A 21,694-nucleotide genomic window follows, 5' to 3' on the forward strand; every position below is an offset into this window, starting at 1 on the left:
TAATGACACGCCAGCACGAAGTATATTCAAAGGGTTTTTGATCGTAGTGCAATACGTATGCATGGCAATGTACAGTTTTAATATATAGCAAACTATCGACGCAAATGGACGATCTGAAACATGATGAGTAGGAAAACGTAATTATTACGCACGGGGGCGGTTATGTAGCCCAGTGGTTATGCGTTCGCTTGATGCGCGGTCGGTCTGAGATCGATTCTCGTCGGTGGTCCAATTGGGCTATTACTCGTTCCAGCTAATGCACCACACCTGGTATACCAATGGCTGTGGTGAGATTGTGTTAATCTGTATGTGTGATGGTACATATAAAAGATCCCTTGCTACTAATAAAATATGTAGCAGGTTTCCTCTCTAAGACTATATATCACAATTACCAAATATTTGACATCCAATAGCCGATGATTAATAAATGTGCTCTAGTGGTGTCGTTAAACAACACAAACGTTTATATACATATATTATGAAAATGTAAAACAAAACGTTTTTAAAAATGAAATTTTAGTTTTTTAGAAATCTATTATCTGTAAATATACAGCAGAAACAAATCAAGAGGGTCCTTTAGATGACATAAATCCCAATGAAAATAAAGAGTTAAATACATGTAGGCTCCACGGGAATAACATAGGGTTCCTTGAATGAAATAAATCCAAATTATGTTGAATTAAATCCAGACAGGTAAATATATCGACGTACTGCTTCAGGATGTGAACTTACGCTTCAAGGTGTACCGGACACGCACATGGTGGGCCATGTCACGTAATCGTTGTTGGGGGGAGGGCTCCAGGTTGATTGTCTTGGACACAGAAGGAAAACATACAGCTCTGAGAGACTACATGAAAAGAAATTGCGGTAAATGTATATCTGTACAAAATAGTTTAATTAACTTTTACCATGAAGGAATGTCAAGTATTGTATCTATATGTGAAGTGCCACTCCCTATGGTGGTACATCATTCCATTTTGTTTTTATTTTGTTTCAATTTGTGTATATGTATATTATGTATAATGTTTCTCCAAAGTAAACAATGGCATGGAAATGGTAGTATTTGCCCTGTCGTGTTTCCAAAGTAAAGTTTGTTTTATTTAACTACGCCACTAGAGCACATTGTTTTTTTTATCTTATCATCGGCTATTGGACGTCAAACATATGGTCATTCTGACACTGCTTTTTAGAGGAATACCCGCTGTCGCCATATAGGCTACTCTTTTATGACAGGCAACAAGGACCCTTTTATTTGCGCGGTGTCGTCGTGTTTCCAGTGAGATATAGAGATTTGTAGGCGTCCTCACATCTCTGATAAATGCACTATATCCTAAATAATATTATATATAATTATATTATATATAACAGAATATATACTGAAACACATTGAAAACGCAAAAACAACTTTTCATTGCAAATAACGACACACTATTAATGAACTGATGGATAATGTAATATGACATTAATGACTGGCATTCATGAGATACATTCACATGGAAACATGGCCAGTTATCATTAGTAATCGAGTTTTATTCGTAATCGAAAAGTTCAACCCCCCACCCCTATATCAAGGTCAATATCTGGTGTGTCCACCATTGGCCCGTGAGCATGCGTGAAGACGACGGTGAAAGGATTTTCACAAACATCTCAAATAAGTCACAGAAATGTTTCTCCAATCCTCCTGCAACGCCTGTGCAAGCTCAGCGACGTTACGCGGTGGTGGCTGGCGAACTATGTGCACGACGTCATAACTCATCCCTCATGTGTTCAAATGGGTTCAAATCCAGAGAAATGGCGGGCCAGTTCATAACGGTGATACCGGCTTGTTGCAGGAATGCCTGGGTAATTCTTGCAGTATGTGGACGGGCATTGTCTTGTTGAAACAGAAGGGGACCTCCTGGTCTTCGGTGACGGCGCAAAAGTGGCTGGAGAATTGGTCTTAGAATAACGTCAACATAACGCTGGGCTGTAAGGGCATCGTGGACAATGATGAGATCAGTTCTGAAATCACAGTTGATTGCCCCCATACCATCAGACAACCGCCGCCAAATCGATCACGTTCCGTAACACATCCGTCAGCATACCGTTCATGGAGTCTCCTGTACACACGTACTCTTCCATCGGCAAAGGAGACAGAGAAACGGGACTCATCTGAGAAAAAAAATGCTCCGGTAAAAGGCTGGTAGATGATTACCATTCTGGAGAGCAAACTGTAGTCTCGCAGCACGATGTCGCGGTGTCATGATGTTACCGTTGTACGGGCGTCTGCATCTGACTCCAGCCGTTCTGAGTCGACGGATGACCGTCATCGGATGGATAGGCCTTCCATAACGTCCTATCGTGTTGCTTGCTGTCATCGTCGCAGTTCTGAACCGGTCACGGAGGTGGTGTCGTCGAATCTGCCGATTTTGGCGTGGGGTCGTAACGGGACGTTGACCAGGTCTGTTGATGACGTTCAACAAGTCGTCCAATAGTTGATGGATGGACTCTGAAGATCCTAGCAACTTGGCTTTGCGAAGTCCCCCGCTTGAACCATGTTCTTCTCTGAGGCGTGGCATTCTTAAAGGGACATTTCTGAGTTTGTTGTAATTTTTAAGACGTTATCGACTAACAGAGACTTTTTAACGATTGCAATTACATATCAAATATATTTGTCTGCATATTAAACGTGTTTTTGATCGTTCCAATATTTGTAGTAGGTTAAATTTTATTTATATCCTAAAATGTTATTTTTTCGTACATACGAAATTATTTGAAGACAAAATCCAGTTTGGGCTTCTTACAAATATCAAGACAACCAGAAACACATTGAATATGCAGACACTGATATTCTAAAAAAAACAACAAAAAAACTTAATATGTAACTTTAATCGTAGAACTATTTTATTAGTCGGAAACATCTTACAATGGAGCAAACTTAGGAATGTCCCTTTAATGTGACGAGGAATATGACACTGTTAGTGACTTTTATGTGTCCACATACTGGCATTTCACGGGCATTGCATGCAGCATGATTGAGCATGTAGTGAACGCATTTCACACCATTTTGTGTGTTTCTGCTATTGTATGTGTAACGAGAACAAAACCAGGATTAAAATCCAGACAAAAGTACCAATCAATGGCTTCCTCACATAAATTGTTATTTTAAGTCCATTAAATATATTTTTCATTAATCACAACGAAATATGGAAAAATATTTGTTTTGCGTTTTCATTGTGTCAGTATATATTCCAGCTATTTGTCTATTTAGGCTTAAATTGTACTGGGGCGTGGCAGTCCATATGCATATATATATATATATATATATATATATATATATATATATATATATATGTATCTGGCTCCCACACGGTTGAGCACTCTATAAAATAGCGTCTTTCAACTCGAAAACGACTACTATTACAAAGCTCCTTATATTGTTGAGCACTCTGAAAGACGCCATGGAATGTGTAAACTTTGGATACTCTACCAAAAATATACCGATCGCGAAACCTGATGACTACAGAAGAAGCTTTTTAGAAAAGACCGAGTCATTCCTAAGGAGATTAAGATGGAGATCATTCTTCTTCCTCAATCCCGAAGTTGCAACACAACAGAAAGAAACATACGGATTTAGCACCACCAAATCCCCTCCTTCTATACCAGAACTTAAGAACTTCGAAGAAAAAATGGTAAGACTAGCTAAAAATCTACAATTTAACAACACTTCAAGCAACCAACTACAACGAAAACTCGCTAAGGACATAAACACTATAAAACATGACAAGAAACTACTCGTACCTGCCGATAAAACCACAAACTTTTACAAGCTGGACACCACCACTTACAACAGACTACTAGATAGCAACACAACCAAAGCATATAAAATAGCGGCACAGAACTCAGAACGAGAGATAACCACTAAAGACAAACACATTGCAGAAAAACTAAATCTAGCAGACCGCATAGATACAACAGCAAAAAGTGAAGCATTTATCACGTTAAAAGACCACAAACCAAACTTCTCCAATAAACCCACCTGTAGACTAATAAACCCATCTAAACCGGAAATTGGCATAATAAGCAAAAACATCTTAGAGAGAATCAACAGAAAGATTCTGAACACAACCAGAACAAACCAGTGGAGGAACACGTCAGACGTGATTAAGTGGTTTAAAGCAATATCCAATAAATCCAACTATTCTTTCATATGTTTCGACATATGTGATTTTTACCCGTCCATAACAGAAAATCTCGTGAAACAAGCTCTACAGTTCGCATCCAAATTCGACGATATTTCTAGCGATGAGATGGAAATAATATTACAAGCAAGAAATTCACTGCTATTTAACAACAGCAAAGCGTGGTGCAAAAGAGGCAAACAATCACGGTTTGATGCAACTATAGGCAGTTATGATGGAGCAGAAAGTTGCGAAATTGTCGGGCTCTTTCTTCTTTCAGAACTACAAGCCAAATACGGCAACAATATAGCACTATATCGCGACCATGGCCTAGCCGCATTCAATGAGTCACCGAGAACCATAGAGATAATCAAAAAAGATATTTGCAGAATATTTGCAAACCATAAACTCAAGATCACTATAGTCGCCAACAAAAAATCTGTAGATTACTTAGACGTAACTCTAGATCTTGAAAAGAGCTCAGTCAAACCCTATATGAAACCAAACAACACACCTTTATACATCCACAACAAGAGCAACCACCCTCCAAATATCATCCGCAGTATACCAAAAACAATAAATAAAAGACTTCAGCGCATAACAAAACTCTACTTCAACAACACAGAGACAAAGACGCCGTTCCTTCCAGAGAATGCAACTGTAGACGAAGAGCTGAATGTCCACTTGAGGGTAAATGCTTGCAGAAAGGAGTAATATATCAAGCTACCGTTAATACACTTGATGACAACAAGCAAGAAACATACGTTGGTTTGACCGAGAACACATTTAAGACGAGATATACCGCGCACACGAGCAGTTTTCAAAACGCAACACCGAAGAACGCAACAGCGCTAAGTCAGTACATTTGGACACTGAAGGCTAGATTCACCCCATACACCATTAAGTGGAAATTTTTTATCCAAAGCAAAACCATACCCTACAGCGAGCAAAAGATGTAACCTCTGCCTGAAGGAAAAACTGTTCATAATGTATAAACCTGAAACCAGCACACTAAACTCCAAGAATGAACTTGTATCAGCATGTCGACACAGACGCAAATACCTTCTGTGCGCATACCACACATCATCTATAGACCTGCATAGTGACGTAACCTCGACGTCACAGAGTCCATTACGTCATCAGCTTTCCGTTGACGGTGTAATTAAATCTACATCTGATGAGTGAGAGCAATTAATCTCTCTCACGAAACAAGCCTGTCATGTAGAGATAAACATACACTTTTAACGATATATATATATATATATATATATATATATATATATATATATATATATATATATATATATATAAAGCAGCGATACATAGGGGGATTAAAGTTTATTTTGTTTAACGACATCATTAGAGCATACGTGTGTATTAAACATCGGCTGTTGGATGTAAAACATTTGTTTACTATGACATATAGTCTAAGAGGAAAACAGGTAAATGTTTCCATTAGTATCAAGTGATCTTTCATATGCACTATCCCTCAGGCAGGGCAGTACATATCACGGACCACGGACTTTGATATAACAGTCGTTGTGCAATGGCTGGGACAGGAAAACAAAATCGGAAAAAACCCCCAGAAATCTGATAATAGGTCTACTGAGGTGATTCCATCCTATGGCGCAGGCACCTCAGACGATTCAAGGACGAGATTGCTGCGTTGTGAAAACATTCTATCGATTTGGCCTTGTAACAAGGTTACTGTTTATTTAATTATAGTATTTATGTTGATGATAATTATCACTTTATTTACCCAATAGCCGATGTTTTCCATACTGGGGTTTCGTTAACATTCATTCATTCATTCTCGTTATTGCACAGATGAGTCGAGGTATTGGATTGGCTAACGGTATGTTTCTTAGTATTGCATGTATGAGTCAAACTATGATGCATACTAATGATGCATTTAGTATTATTGCACAGATGGGGTATTGGATTGGCTAATGATCTATGTCATATTATTATACAGATGATTCGAGGTATTGAATAAGCTAATGGTATAGTTCTTATTATTGGACAGATGAGTCGAGGTATTGGATTGGTTAACGGTGTCTTTCTTATTACTGTACAGACGAGTCAAGGTAATGGATTGGCTAATGGTGTATTTCTTATTATTATACAGATGAGTCGAAATATTGGATTGGCTTGACTGATCGAAAAAAGGAAGGCGTGTTTGTTTGGGAGAACGGAAACAATGTGAGCTTCGTAAAATGGAATCCCAGTAGTCCGAACAAAGATACTCCTCACGAAGATTGTGTTGTGTTAGTTGTACATGAAGGTTGGTGGAACGACATTGACTGCAACTGGCGATATTATTACATATGCGAAAAGTTAATCTGATTGAATTTCAAGGTAATCAAACCACACCATACGAGTAACCGATATGAAGTGAACAATTACCAAAAATGAGTAAAAATTAAGTGACTAAATTGTGTGTTGTTATGAATCTCGTGAAATAAATAGACGAAAGTAAATGAGTTACCATTGGTCTTCAGGAACCATACACATAGTATTTTCACTGTGCATGTATTTATGTAATTATGATAAAATATAGAGAGGGTATTTTCAAATATTGTATTGTAGGTGGAATAAATTCATGCTTCAGTTACTTCCCTTGTAAATGATTGACGTTTAATTATTGAGGTCAATGTTGCATTGTCGTTCTTTTTTCAGCTTGATTAGTACCAGTGAGTCTTGATGTATATCAGATATTGATGATGACTTTAATTTCGTTTCATGTTTTGCTTGTTGTCATTTCATATTTTTACATTCTAGTAATTATTAATTTACCTGTCATTAAGGGAGAGTCTGACACGCAATCATCACTGCAATGTGCACGCGCCAGAAATGTTTATTTAAAATATGATTTCACAAAAAAACATTACAGGTATCTATTCCAGTACACCTGGCAAAACAACAGAAACTGCCTCAGAACACAAAGCGAACTTGTACATTTCAGTAGTTATTTACAATTCAGACGTTATATTTGCTGCAATATTTTCCACTTACTATATCTTTGTCTTGTTATCTTATAACTCTTTGGGATTTTTCCTGTTTCATTATTATTATTATTATTATTATTATTACTAGAAATAACTCGCGATATTTTAGATTGGGTGTGGTGGACTTACACTTGGCTTCCCCCTAAAATACGACCGCCGTGTATATAGCCACTTCTGTATTAAGTGTCAAAGATGGCTACTTCCATTGTCATAATATTTATAGAATTCATCTTTATGTGCAACATTCAACACAGTGTCTGTTCGGTATCCGACTAGACACCAGCACAAAATAATCAGTGCAAAGTACGGCATCCGATAAAGGCAACGGCATTCGGCAGTACAAATTAAAACTGCACAAGCGATCCGAACGATTGCAATTTTTAAACTGGATTCGCGTATTATATTATATATTTATTGTAAATTATTTTATTATTATTATTTATTTATTTATTATTATTATCTGGTGATGCCAAATGCATTTCTGAGTGCGTAATCATGTAGTAATCCGTTGGGAATCTACATATGTGAACTGTTATCTAGAGAATAGTAAATGCTTATTTTCCTGATCAATTGAAGATTCCTGAAATGTCACAGATCTCGACAACTAAATGTGACGTCTTCCTTGAATATACTTAAAAAGCCTGCGTCATCAAAATTCTGACGCAAAGCAGGAAATTGTATATTGCAACTAAAACGTACGCTCAGAATTAATTTTAAAGTTTATAAAACATTATGATTTGAATGCAAGTTTTAAAATTTCCTCAACTTGACTTTTATGTTTCATTTTACTTTATCCAATTGCTGTTTCCACTGGTTTTACATACTTATATCGAGTTTATTTCTGGTGTAAATGAACATATTAATACACGTACCTTTGTTCGACACCACGAATGCGCATTTAATAGTCAATGTGCATTTGTGTGCTGGGGTGTTGTTTCACATTCATTCGTTCATTCATGCATTCATTAACACGTGGGCAAAACCTTACATGTTTTCATTCTTCAGAAACATTTTCCAATTTACGAAAAACACACAGAAGTATATTAACACTAAATACAAAAAATATATGTTATCAAAAAGACAACAATAAATGGCATTGTTAGAATACAGAAATAGTGTGTGGAGTTGTGGTAAACAAGTAAATAGTGCAACAAATTATCAACAGAAAACGAAAACCATTTGGTTTAAACCATATTTATTGCCGTTCAAAAAGAGTAGCTGTTTGGAGATTAGCCAACAGGCGTTAGCCTATATTAAGGCCTATCCCAACATTTTACAATATGAATATATTACAAGCAATAAAATAAAAGAAGATTATAACTAGTTCTAAATTTACTAACAAAGAGTGGACATAGAAAGAAGAAAATCTAAAGAAAGAAAAGGTAAAGAGGATGAACAGGTTATTACTTTTAAGCCTTTTACATTATTTTGAATTCTGTGTCAGAAGAGAGAGAATGAATGTGACTGTTTAATTAATCTCAAAACATTTTCTAGGTATAATATTGTTCTGGATAGATTTGAATATAGCATTATTTTCTAGGAGATTAAGGTTTGGGTCACCAAAGAGTAAAATATTACAATTAAGATTATGGTAATCTGACAAATGGGTATTACTTACTGCGCCTTCAATTCAGTGCCCGCAAGCAAAAAAATGATTGTAACTTGCGTATCATGAGAATCTATGACCATTCCAGTTACTATTACCTAAACGGAGTCGGCTATGTAATATTTGCTGGATTCTATGGCGATTATAAAAGTAAGATGGCATAATCGCATCAAATTAACTGATGAAGCATGCCTAATATCAGCTGATGTATTGTTCAGTAGTTTAACGGCGGGCGTAAAGAAAGAATTTGAGAAGAGTTTTTTTCGATACAAAATATGCGTGCAGAAGATCTGCACTACGTGTATGACAAGGATTTACTTCAGCAGTAGAACGCGGTAGTTGTAATGCCAAGCAGGTGGGTAGCAGTTTAGTTTGTACATCATGCACAGTTTGTGACGTCTTCTCCTTTCTGACACAGGTCAAAATATCTCTGTAATCCAATGTAGGGAGAATAAAATATCTATATATTTGTTATAATTATCTTCTGGGTTATCAGTATTTGAAGAAACGGAGACAGTTTATCAGTTTACTAGCTTTGGCAACAATACGTTTTTGATATGGAAATCATTCAGAAGATTTCTGGAATATAAGGTCCAAGTGTTTGTGTACTTTCAACCTCCAATACTTGCACATTGTCTAAAAATAAATGTGGTTTATTTGTGAACTTGGTTTTACTGCTAAACATCATGGTTTCGTTTTTTTGGGGACTAAACTTAACAAGCCAGTATTACTACACACGTGAGGCTTTTCAACAGGCATATATATAACGACGTATCATCGGCAAACAATCGTATATTTGATGTAATTCCACTAACAATGTCATTTATATATATAATGAAAACAAGACAGGGCCTAAAACAGAACGTTTGGGGACATCAGTTGGAACAGTTTTTGTGTGAGAAGACTGGCTTTGTCGTACTAAATGTTGTATTCCATGCTTTTAATTCCATCAGTTTCCAATTTATGGATCACACCCGATCCAATGCTTTACGTATATCACAGAACACCGCCTTAACGTATCTGTCTTCACCACTAGATTGACAAATTAAATAATATAAATCAAGAAGCTGGTTAACGGTTGAATCTCCTGGAATAAAACCAGATTGGACTTTTGTTATAATATTGTTAACTTTAAAATAATTTAAAATATGTTTAAAGATGCATTTTGTTTTATTTAACGACGCCACTAGAGCACACTGATTTTTTATCTTATAATCGGCTATTGGACGTCAAACAATATGGTTATTCTGACACTGTTTTTTTTGTTTTTTAGAGGAAACCCGTTGTCGCCACATAGGCTACTCTTTTACGACAGACAGCAAGGAATCTTTTATTTGCGCTTCCCACAGGCAGGATAGCACAAACCATGGCCTTTGTTGAACCAGTTATGGATCACTGGTCGGTGCAAGTGGTTTACACCTACCCATTGAGCCTTGCGGAGCACTCACTCAGGGTTTGGAGTCGGTATCTGGATTAAAAATCCCATGCCTCGACTGGGATCCGAACCCAGTACCTACCAGCCTGTAGACCGATGACCTAAGCATGACGCCACCGAGGCCGGTTGTTCGTGAATGGGGTTTACATTAGCACGTTTCCAGGCAGTATTGTCTATTGTGTAGTGGTCACCGTTTTATTATCACATGACACCCAACTGTGATTTTGTATCAAGACGTTTTCGACACTGCTCCGCTCTGTGACTTCAATATTGTTTCTTTCTACTGGCCCATCACTTGCAGTGTACACACACGATATGACTAACAACCATGTTTTATTTATGATTATAATATGAAATAGTATTTATAGTAAGTACGTAGTTTTAAATAGAGTAAAGACTTTTGATTAAAAGTCAGTCAACATTCTATAATAAAATATCGCTGAATATGTTTAAAAGTAAGCTTAGTAATTCATATAAAACTAACTAAAGTTTTATAATGTTTCTTTATCACAAAATTCATATGTCAAAGTAACATTTATTTATAAACTATGTTCTTATTATGTATACGAATGTATAGTTAAGGTTTAAGGTTATCATGTCAGCCATATTGTGTTTACATGATAACTTATGTCACTTTATTTGTTTCTTAGCTGGAACTATGTGACTTGTTTCGTCTTTGACAAACCACATTACCCACAAACACACACACACACACACACACACACACACACACACACACACACACACACACACACACACACACACACACACACACACACACATATATATATATATATATATATATATATATATATATATATATATATATATATATATATATATATATATATATACTTCAAAAAGTAGTGGAACCTGAACTATTAATGTTAATATCAACTATTAGACCGAACATACGTTTTGACCACAGACATCCTAGTAAAGAACGTTCAGGTCTGTTTATGAACACACCGAAACATATTCCATAGTTTGCACGTGCATCACGCAGTTTCTCCGTACACGTGCGTGGGGTGTCATTCTCGATTTTGACAATTTTCAGGAAGGTCGATTAATCACTGTGGAACATTATTCTGTCCATCTTTTCATTCTGTTGATCATACAGTTGTTATTGCTTTGTTTTTAGTCATTTTTATTGTTTGAATTTGCGATTTACTGATAAAAAAAACGTCAACTTTCAAATTCACTTTTCACTCCAATCGTCCTTCAAGATCTGTGGTGGTCATAAAACCTACTGTAATACTGAACTACCGGTTGTAATGTTTGCCCAATTAATTCACTGTTATCATATAACCATTACCCACAACCAATATATCTTACAGTTTTGGCAATTGTAAATTCTTATTGGAGTTCACCGACTTTTTTGAAGAGTATAGTTGATCCGTTTTACACGGACATGTTTAATGAGCAGGATAAACTACTTAACATCAACCCATGCAAACCTGCTAATTTACGATATTATAAATATGCTGGTTTAAAACAATATTTTATTTTATTGACATGTATTATATGTTCTATATAAAAAATAATAAACAAACCAACACTGCTTATCAGTGAGCAAAATTAAGGTTAATATACATATTCCCCATGGATGTACACAATGTCCTTTCATAAAACACAAATTAAATATAATCCTGAGTAATACCAAAATGTACCTACATGTAATTAGTATGTGCTCATTGGATTTTTTTTCTTCATTCTTTGTCATAGTATTTTGTATTAATAGACAACAATGCCTGACACTACTCATTATTACCGTTCATGCAAGTAGTATTAGGGCCTGTATAGAGTCATGACCTACTTTCCGTGACCTTGACCTTGATGACGTCACGTGACCTCGTCCTACTGACCCTGACCTACTTAGACTGGCCTTGACCTTGATGACGTCACGGACTACTGTACCGTGTGCAACGTCCTACTGACCAGGCCTTGACCTACTTAGGCCGGCCCCTGACCTACTTAGACTAGTCCTGACCTACTTAGACTGGCCTACTGTGCCGTGTGCAACGTCCTACTGACACGGCCCTGACCAGTTGAGAACCATGTCTCAGTGGGAAAGGTACCTAGAGTCTATTTACTACGATGTAAAACATCCTGGGAGTTATGCAGGTCCTAGTAAACTGTATCAAGCTGTTAAAGCAGAGGGTAAATTTAAAATTCCTCTGACACGTATTAAATCATGGTTGAAAGGTCAAGAGACCTATACCATGACACATCAAGTGAGGCGAAAGTTTCCACGTAATACCTATGTTGTGGAAGGGTTAGACAGTCACTGGCAATCCGATCTAATGGATATGGTCAGTTTGGCTAAATACAATGACGGGGTGAGATACCTCATGATGATCATTGATCTGTTCTCCAGGTACTTGTGGGTGTTACCACTCAAGTCGAAAACGGGGAACGACGTGGTAGAGACTTTGACAGAATTCTGGAAATTAAGAGTCCAGAAAACCCAAACTGTTTCAGTCCGATTCAGGGTCAGAATACAAGAACCATAAGGTCAAAGCATTGCTGAAGTCGCATGGCATAACACAGTTGTTTGCTCTAAATGAAACCAAAGCAAGTTATGCCGAACGGGTCATTAAAACCATTAAAATGCGTCTCTATCGCTACATGTTAAACAACTTTACTTACAAGTACATGGATGTCCTAGAGAAAGTCGTCTATAGTTATAACCACACCAAACATCGAATGTTAGGTCAAACACCAGCCAGTGTCAACCAAACGAACGAAGGAGAGGTCCGTCTGTCTCAGTACCTGATCAAACCTAAAAAGGCAATCCACAAAAAGAAGTTTACATTTAATATAGGTGATAAAGTACGAGTCAGTCATCTTCGGGGCACCTTTGATCGGGAATACCAAGAGAAATGGTCTGGCAAAATATTTACCATTGAGAAAAGGTACTGGTCTCAAGGTAAAGACTTGTACAAATTAAAGGACTGGGGTGGTGATGCCATCGAAGGGACATTCTATGCAGCTGAACTTCAAAAGGTGACTGAGAATCCTGATCAACTGCACCGTATCCAAGACATTGTGAAAAGGAGAACTCGTAACAAACAGAAAGAAGTGTTGGTCAAATGGCTTCACTGGCCTAAGAAGTACAATTCGTGGATTCAAGAAGAAGACGTTGTTCGATATCAGACAGTATAAAAGACCTCAGCACATGTTTGACTTTTCATTATAATGTAAGAAATTGTAGAGACACAACCTCTGTCAAGAAGTCATTCGGGTGATACCTGGACATTTTTTGGTAAACGTGTGGCCAAATCGGAAACGGTATTTTTCTCTCAAATCGTCATCATATACGTGGTGGTGATTACGTGTATCATCAACTTATCTCTTCATCAAGGTAATTCTAACTTGTGGACAGCACTACTCAGCAGTAGCTTGGGTTATTTGCTGCCAAATCCCAAGATCAAAACGAATAAGCACCATGGATAAGTACATTACCATTCGAAGTACAGACAGCACGTCTTACTTTCCCGACAACACACACTGGTCTTTTAGAGTCAATCTATATGACAGACTACATCTCGGAAAAAAGTGGGTGGTAGCAGCCACCGAAATCACCATTCAGAACTGGGAAGTTTCGAGAAAATCAGACAGCCATGACATTCACGTGTGTTCCAACATCTGCTACAGCTCACACGTTGGAGAAAGAAAGGAGCCCTTGCTGAGACGCATCTGTTTGATGGGGAATAAAAAGGAAAGATCTTTTGTGTTTCCAAACTATCATTACGTACCCATGAGACTGGAAGATGTGCAGATCGTGGACATCTATATACAGGACGCAGATGGCAATCCAGCCTCATTTATCACGGGACCAGTGACGGTGACACTACATATAAAGCCGCAACCTTTTTGGTTTTGAAACATGGCTGAATACGTTCTAAAACATTACAATTATTTAAAACTGATGACGAATATTCACGATTACCATATGACTCTGGGATTACTGAATGATATGAACGCAGAACAAATATTGGCCCTGGTGGAGATCGTTCAAGGGTTGCTGGACGGACGTATTCACGTCAGAGCAGGACAGAAACGTCGATTTTTACAGTCTAACAACGAGTATCTGAACATGTTGAAAATGCTCGTATCACCTGCCGTGATGAATAGAACTAGAAAACGTATATTGAAACAAAACACCCCATTGTTAGCCTTCATTTTGGACGACAGTCACCTGGAGCAGATGAAAGCAAAAACCGTATGGTCAGTGGTCACGGATAGCTGCAGATATGCAGGATCTCTATAAATAGGATGTCTGTCACAAACCATCATCATTTGAGATAGAACCTTCAGAGGAGCAACATGTCAGACCAGTACAAGTTATATGTACCCGACGTGGATAAGTTGACCCGTTTCTATAAACTGCAGGCAGAAGGTAAACTTCAACCTCATTTCGAAATTCAACGTGGTGGGAAAAGTCAGATCATGTACAGCGTGGATCGATGCCTAGAACTCTATGATCCCACGTGGAAAAAAGAAAAAGAGGAACAGAACAAGTCCTCGACACCCAAAGTCGTCATGGTCTCCCCAACACAACAAGTGGTAGAGCAAGCCAAAGCCGATCTGAAACGGAAACAACAACAACAAAAACAAAGTGGTACGGGTTGGAAAGCCCCGAAACTGCAGAAGCATTTCTAAATAAGCTATAAAAGGAACTATGTGGGTCAGATATCGTCATTTCATTTAGAGTCGTCATGCAGAGCACATGTTCAGAATGTGGTTTCACATTCTCGCGGAGAGACGCCATGTTAAGACATTTTCAACAAAAACATGCTAAAGGTCTACCACCACCACCACCACCACAGCAGCAGCCACCACCACCACCACCACCACCACCACCACAGCAGCAGCAGCCACCACCACCACCACCACCACCACCACAGCAGCAGCCACCACCACCACCACCACCACCACCACAGCAGCAGCCATCACCACCACCACAGCAGCAGCAGCAGCAGCCACCACCACCACAGCAGCAGCAGCAGTCCCTAAGATTGTTACATCCGTTCACCATGATCGTGTCGGGACCCACGTCGTGTGGAAAGACATTTTTGGTATACAAATTGCTGAGAGATGGTAAAATCCAGCCGCCTCCCCAGCGCATCATCTGGCTCTACAAACGATGGCAACCCCTCTATGATACGATCAAAATGGTTGCTCGAGTGAAATTTGTTCAAGGCATACCCGAGAATTTGGAAAAGGATCGTTATTTGGATTCGAGAGTCAGAAATCTCATCGTGTTGGACGACCTGATGTCTACAGCTGGAAAAGACCCTCGCATCACCGACCTGTTCACGGAAGGAAGTCACCACAGAAACCTCTTGTGATTGCCATCAACCAGAACCTGTATCACAGCAAGGACCCGACACAGAGAAGAAACTGCCATTACCTGGCACTGTTCAACAACCCCATCGACAAGCAGCAAGTCCTAACCTTGGCATGGCAGATGTATCCTGGAAATACTCGTCATTTCATGCAGCGGTTTGAGGAAGCTACCCACAGGCTCTACGGATATCTCTTGGTGGACTTGAAACCGACCACGCCTGAACATCGGCGTCTTCGGCCTAATGGTTTAGAGACGGGGCCGTCCGAATGGTATAAAAGCACGAACGTAATGGCGAATGTCTCAGAAGAGTTGCAGCCACCGACCAAGAAAGAGCTCTACATGCAAATCATGCAAAGAAACGCATTCAAGAGAAAAACTACCAGGCATACCCGCCTACGAAAGTGACGACGAAGAAGATGATGAGGTAGAACCCTATCTGAAAAAAGTCAAGAGGATGCAGTCTTGCGATACGTGTGGTCTGGTCTTTAAAGACGGAAGCGACTTGCAGCGACATCTGCGATTTAAAACGTGTGAAGAGGGAAATGAAAAAGAAGAAGAGCCGTCGCCCGACCTGGACAACGAAGGCATTCGTCTCATGGTGGAACGTGAATTCGACATCAATCATGACTATATCGAAAGCAAGAGAAAACGCTACGAAGAAAAAAACATGTCCCAAGATGCCATCGAAAGAAACATGAAGACTTTACAATGGAAGTTATTTAAAGACACGTACTCTCGCTTTCTGACCTATATGCATTACTTTGACAAAGGCCCCAACACGAGAAAATTTTTACAGTTTGTGAATCCTAGCCGAGATGTCAGACCACAGATTCGTTCTAAATTAAATCAGTATCGTTCATGGATCGGCGAATATTTGGATGAACAAGACGACGACGATACCGACGATGATGAGGACGACAATGATGAAGAGAAATGAACACTCATATTATTCACATGTCGCCCTTAAGGCCTCTCGATGTAACCCAGTGTGTGTTCATTTTATATATGTGTCAGTGATTTGTAATTTAGAAATAAATGAAAAACCAAAACATTGCGTTTGTTTTTTTACTCTATGACTAGATTTGTGATTAGATATTTCTACCGCTACTTTATAGTAGCAAGAGCTGTGTGTACAAGACAGAACATACCACGATCTTTGCTATACCAGACATAATACACTAGTTGGCTATAGCTTAATGGGCCACCGACGGGGATCGATCCTAGATCGACCACTGTATTTACCTATTTGGTAATTAAAAAAGCCCTGTAAAATGGCTTGTACTCTAGGGAAATACTTGTGTTTAAAATGCAGCTAAAAGATCATAGTTTAAGTCGGAGCGTTGAGTTGCAGTCACGCGTTCTTTCTTCAAAGCAATGGGCTGGGGATGTTTCACTCTCTTTCACACACACACACACACACACACACACACACACACACACACACACACACACACACACACACACACACACACACACACACACACACACACCCTTTCTTCTCCTTAACAATTATTCCTTTCTTCTCCTTAACACATATGCCTTTCTTCTTAACAAACATGCCTTTCTTCGAGACAAATATTTCTTTCTTTTCCTATGACTAAAACAAAACAAAATATTTGTATTCAATTAATCTTTATTTTACGAGGAAGGAAATGTTTTATTTACTCAACCTATTTTATTTATGGTTATACAAGAAAGAAAGAAATGTTTTATTTAACGACGCACTCAACACATTTTATTTACGGTTATACGGACATATGGTTAAGGACCACACAGATATTGATTGAGGAAACCCGCTGTCGCCACTGCATGGGCTACTCTTTTTGAATAACAGTAAGGGATCCTACACCATCCCACAGACAGGATAGTACATACCGTTGTCCAGTTGTGGAGCATTGGCTGGATATATATCAGACCGACCCACATCAAGGGAACACTGAGCTACGTCCCGTCCCCACAGGGTTATTAGAGGATGCTTGAAAAAAAATCGTAACATAATAAATAAATAAAGAAATAAATAAGTAAGTAAATAAGTAAAATAAAAACAAACTATAAATTATTATTTTGTTTTAAAAATAATAGAAAAATATAATTCGCACTTGACTACTAAACGCATGTTAACAAAACCTGTCATTTAAACCGTTATATGTGCGAGCGGCGAAGCGCGGAATGAAGTGACGAAATAGGTCAGTTAATAATAATCTTGTGAATGCGCTATCAGATAGCGTAGAACGAGAATTCTATTTTACACCATTTAAATCATTTCTTATTTCACGTCTTTAAGAATGTAACTTCTAGTTCAGTATTGCCACCAACAATAAAATAGGATACCACCGCTTCCCGGATGTAAACAGTGATAACCATTCATCATTCAGTGCGCTAAAATTAAACACACTACCTCGCGTCGGGCCGAGTCCTTAGAAGTGGTAGGTTAACGACACCACTAGAGCACCTCGATTTATGAATCATTGACTATTGGATGTGAAACATACTTTTGGACAGTTTTAGAGAGGAAACCCGCTACAGTTTCCCATTAGTAGCAAGGGATCCTACACTTCCCACAGACAGGATAGCACGGGCGTTGCTAAATACGACGGATCGGGGCCGGGCTAAATAGGTCAGGACTAGACTAAGTAGGTCAGGGGCCGGTCTAAGTAGGTCAGGGCCGGGTCAGTAGGACGTTGCACACGGCATAGTAGGCCAGTCTAAGTAGGTCACGGTCAGTCTAAGTAGGTCAGGGCCAGTAGGACGAGGTCACGTGACGTCATCAAGGTCAAGGTCACGGAAAGTAGGTCATGACTCTATACAGGCCCTAATACTACTCATGCATTTATGAATAAATTGATTTGATCTTTATTGATATGTGACTACAACTCGACAACACATTAATGTTTCTGGTTTTAATGTTACTTTATTTATAGTTAACCTTTAAAGCTCATTTTTAAAAGATTGTCGATGGCAAAATATTGGGACAAGAACGAGATACAGTTTCACCTGAAATAATTGATAATGCAATACACAGAAACAAAAAGCAAATTACGAGTGATTCATCTCATCTATACCATTAGTTACTTTCATCCTTGTATAACACAAGAAGGTTTAACCTGTGCAATTTGATTGAAATGTGTTTCTAAAGATTTCTTTCATACATGTTTTGCGAGTTGGTACGGGTTTAATTCGACTACTGCTTTGAACAGAACAATTCGTAACTGAGAGTAATGTTATGTTTTGTTCTCTTATTTTGTGTTGTGTTTTGTTACACGAAAAATGGAGTAACTGAAGGATGGGATCCTCATTTCCCCCACCACTTGTTATATTTGCGTGTTGCCTATAACATAAATTTTAAAATATAGTGCTTGTAACCCCCCCCCCCCCCTCACACACACACACACACAGTGTGAGAGGTCCCAATATAAAATCTTGGATTCGAAATTAAACCAGGCTGCATTGTCTATTAAACTCGAAATGTGTTGTACTGAAAACGAACACTGATGTAGGAGTGGTCAATGAAATGAAAGGAAAATAATGTTTTAACAACACCCCAGCACATAACCAACCAGACTGTTTTTAGGTTTTGTTGGATAAAATCAATTCACATTGCCGATAATGCTGACATTTACAATACAATTGAAATAAGTAGACTATTAACACACCCATAACAAGTATGGTGCCTCGCATTTCAGAACAAACAAACACATAAACACACAACAAACCAACCAACCATTGCGGATATGGTATAAAAACCACAATGAACCTTCCGTCACAACATGTAATGAATATATGTTTACATAAATGCATAAACACACCAGTCCAAGTCAAGAGGAATAGCAAACAATGTAAGTAAGTTAAACAATAGTATAATTATGTTAGTAAATTATGACTCACAGTCCAAAGCTTTACAAACTTATTATAGTCACAATTGCTGAAAACAATACTTTTTGTAATATCATAATATAATGCCAACTCCTTTTGGATCCATGTATCATTTTGAATTAAAGATTCATATGACTTTTAAATATTAGTTACTTTGTTATCACTATGATTAAATTAATAGGACATTATTACTTTTTTAAACCCCAGAATTACATTTTCTTTTGTAAATTGCACACGAAGATCAGTTTTATTTTATGAATCTAAGAGTAGAATACAATATATGTTTAGCAACATCCGAGCACGAAAAATACATCGGCAATTGGGTGTCAAACTGTGGTGAATGCAAACAAATAAAGTAATGATCAACATCAATATAAAAATTCAACAATTAAATTAAAAACACAGTGTAAAGAACTGTGCAACATATATTTATGGAACCACTGCTTTATCTGCTCCCACATAGGATTAATGCTATCACATCTCCAAAACAAATGTATTAAAGTTGAAATTGTAAGTTTACAAAAAGAACAAAGTGGTGAATTAATAAATTCTATGCTGTATACGAACTTGTTTGTTGGCAATATTCATCGAAATGGCATTGTATTTACCAATTTCCAGTCTTCTTACTGATATATTCAATATCATTCTTCTTCACATTTAAAATTACAATTTTTATTTTTTAAAATGTCGAGCCTAATAAGATATTTTTAAAATGTGTGCTGCCCTTTACGTTTACCTTAAGATTAGAGTACTTTAAAGGAAGAATTGGATTTGGAACTTTATTTTATTTATGTTTTATTCTAAATGTATTACAATACTGTTACACTGCACTCACAAGGCCCAACATATTACGCAATTGACTAAGTTTCTATAAATTGTAAGAAAGAATAACAAGTAACATTTGCATCTGTTAAATCATTTATATATCTAATACCCATTTCTTGCCAGCCTTTATCTTCAAGTAAAGAATTATGGAATTTCCAAAACCGATTCCATCTTTCAGCCTCATTAATGTTTAAAGTTAATTCAATACGAGAATCATCAGATTTAAAAGTAGGATATATTTATATAGTGACAAGCGAGGAAAACGGATTGTGTGAAGTAAGAAACAAATCAATGTGTGGTTGTTTCAAAGGGGTAGATTGTCTTCAGGAAAAACGCTTAAGATCTGGATTTTTCTTCTTTAAGGTCGAGTATGTCTTTTATTTTCAATACCTTTTCACGAGCCTTAGGATTATTAGCATTCCTGTAATTAAGCAAATCAAGGATGCGATCCTGAAATACTACAGTCTTACTATTTAAATACGGAAATACGTTTCATAGAATCATTTGAACTTCTACAATTCACCAAAATTATTTTAATATTCATATTCATTATATTTGGTAAGTAAACGTTCCTTCACCTTAACTCTGCCAGACCAGTACGTATCTATGTACGTGCGTATGCATGTATGTATGTATGTATGTATGTATGTATGTGTGTGCGTCCGTGCGCGTGTGTGTGTGTATGCATCTCTCTCATTCAGTCTCATTATAAAGACATTTGTTCCATCAACTTTAGATTTTTCTTCCTCTTCTTCTTCTTTTTCTTCTTCTTCTTGTTTTCTTTCTTTTCCTTCTTCTTCTCTCGTTCTTACCCTTTTTTTCTTTTTCTTCGTTTAAAGTCCTGGACCATAAGGCGTGCATATAAGGAAGTACTATTTTATTTTTATTTGTATCTGCATATATCAGAATAGAATGTAATGTGAGTGCGTACGTGCGTACGAGTATGCGTATGTATGTGTTTATGTTTGTATATATGTATGTATGTTTACACATGTATGTATATTAATTTTAAAATAAATTGAAAGGCGGTGTATCAAGGCTCCCAACCCTGGATTTAACTGATGTGTCATGTATCAGTATAAGTAACAGGAGAGTTTCAATACAAAATGAAATGCGCAACTGTCAAGTCATTGCATGTTGCTTGGGATCCATGCACAAGAATGTGAAAATTGCCAGTAGAGAGGGATGGTGCTGATGTTCACACAGTACGAAATATAATGTATTTTTAATTTTAGTGCGACCTTTTTATTGTTATGCTGTAAATGGTTTTTGTGTGGGGTTTTTCAGTTTCCCGAAGCGGATGTTACTGGCTAAAATTATTGATTGATATATGTCATGCACATTGTCACTGTGTGGTCCGCGTCGTATTTTAAGTAGTGTTGGCACATTAATAGTTGTGTGTACGTTACCTAGAAAGAAAGATAATATGAAATA

At 37.6% G+C, this 21,694-nt stretch overlaps 1 protein-coding gene across 1 annotated transcript in view; it reads left to right on the plus strand.

The window, feature by feature from the left end:
* LOC121388951 (C-type lectin-like) overlaps positions 1-21,694 on the plus strand; it is a 40,965-nt gene that overhangs the window by 818 nt on the left and 18,453 nt on the right. The gene's annotated exons all lie outside the window — the stretch shown is intronic.

The sequence above is a fragment of the Gigantopelta aegis genome, chromosome 14 (assembly GCF_016097555.1).
Source record: "Gigantopelta aegis isolate Gae_Host chromosome 14, Gae_host_genome, whole genome shotgun sequence".
Taxonomy (NCBI): Eukaryota; Metazoa; Mollusca; class Gastropoda; order Neomphalida; family Peltospiridae; genus Gigantopelta; species Gigantopelta aegis.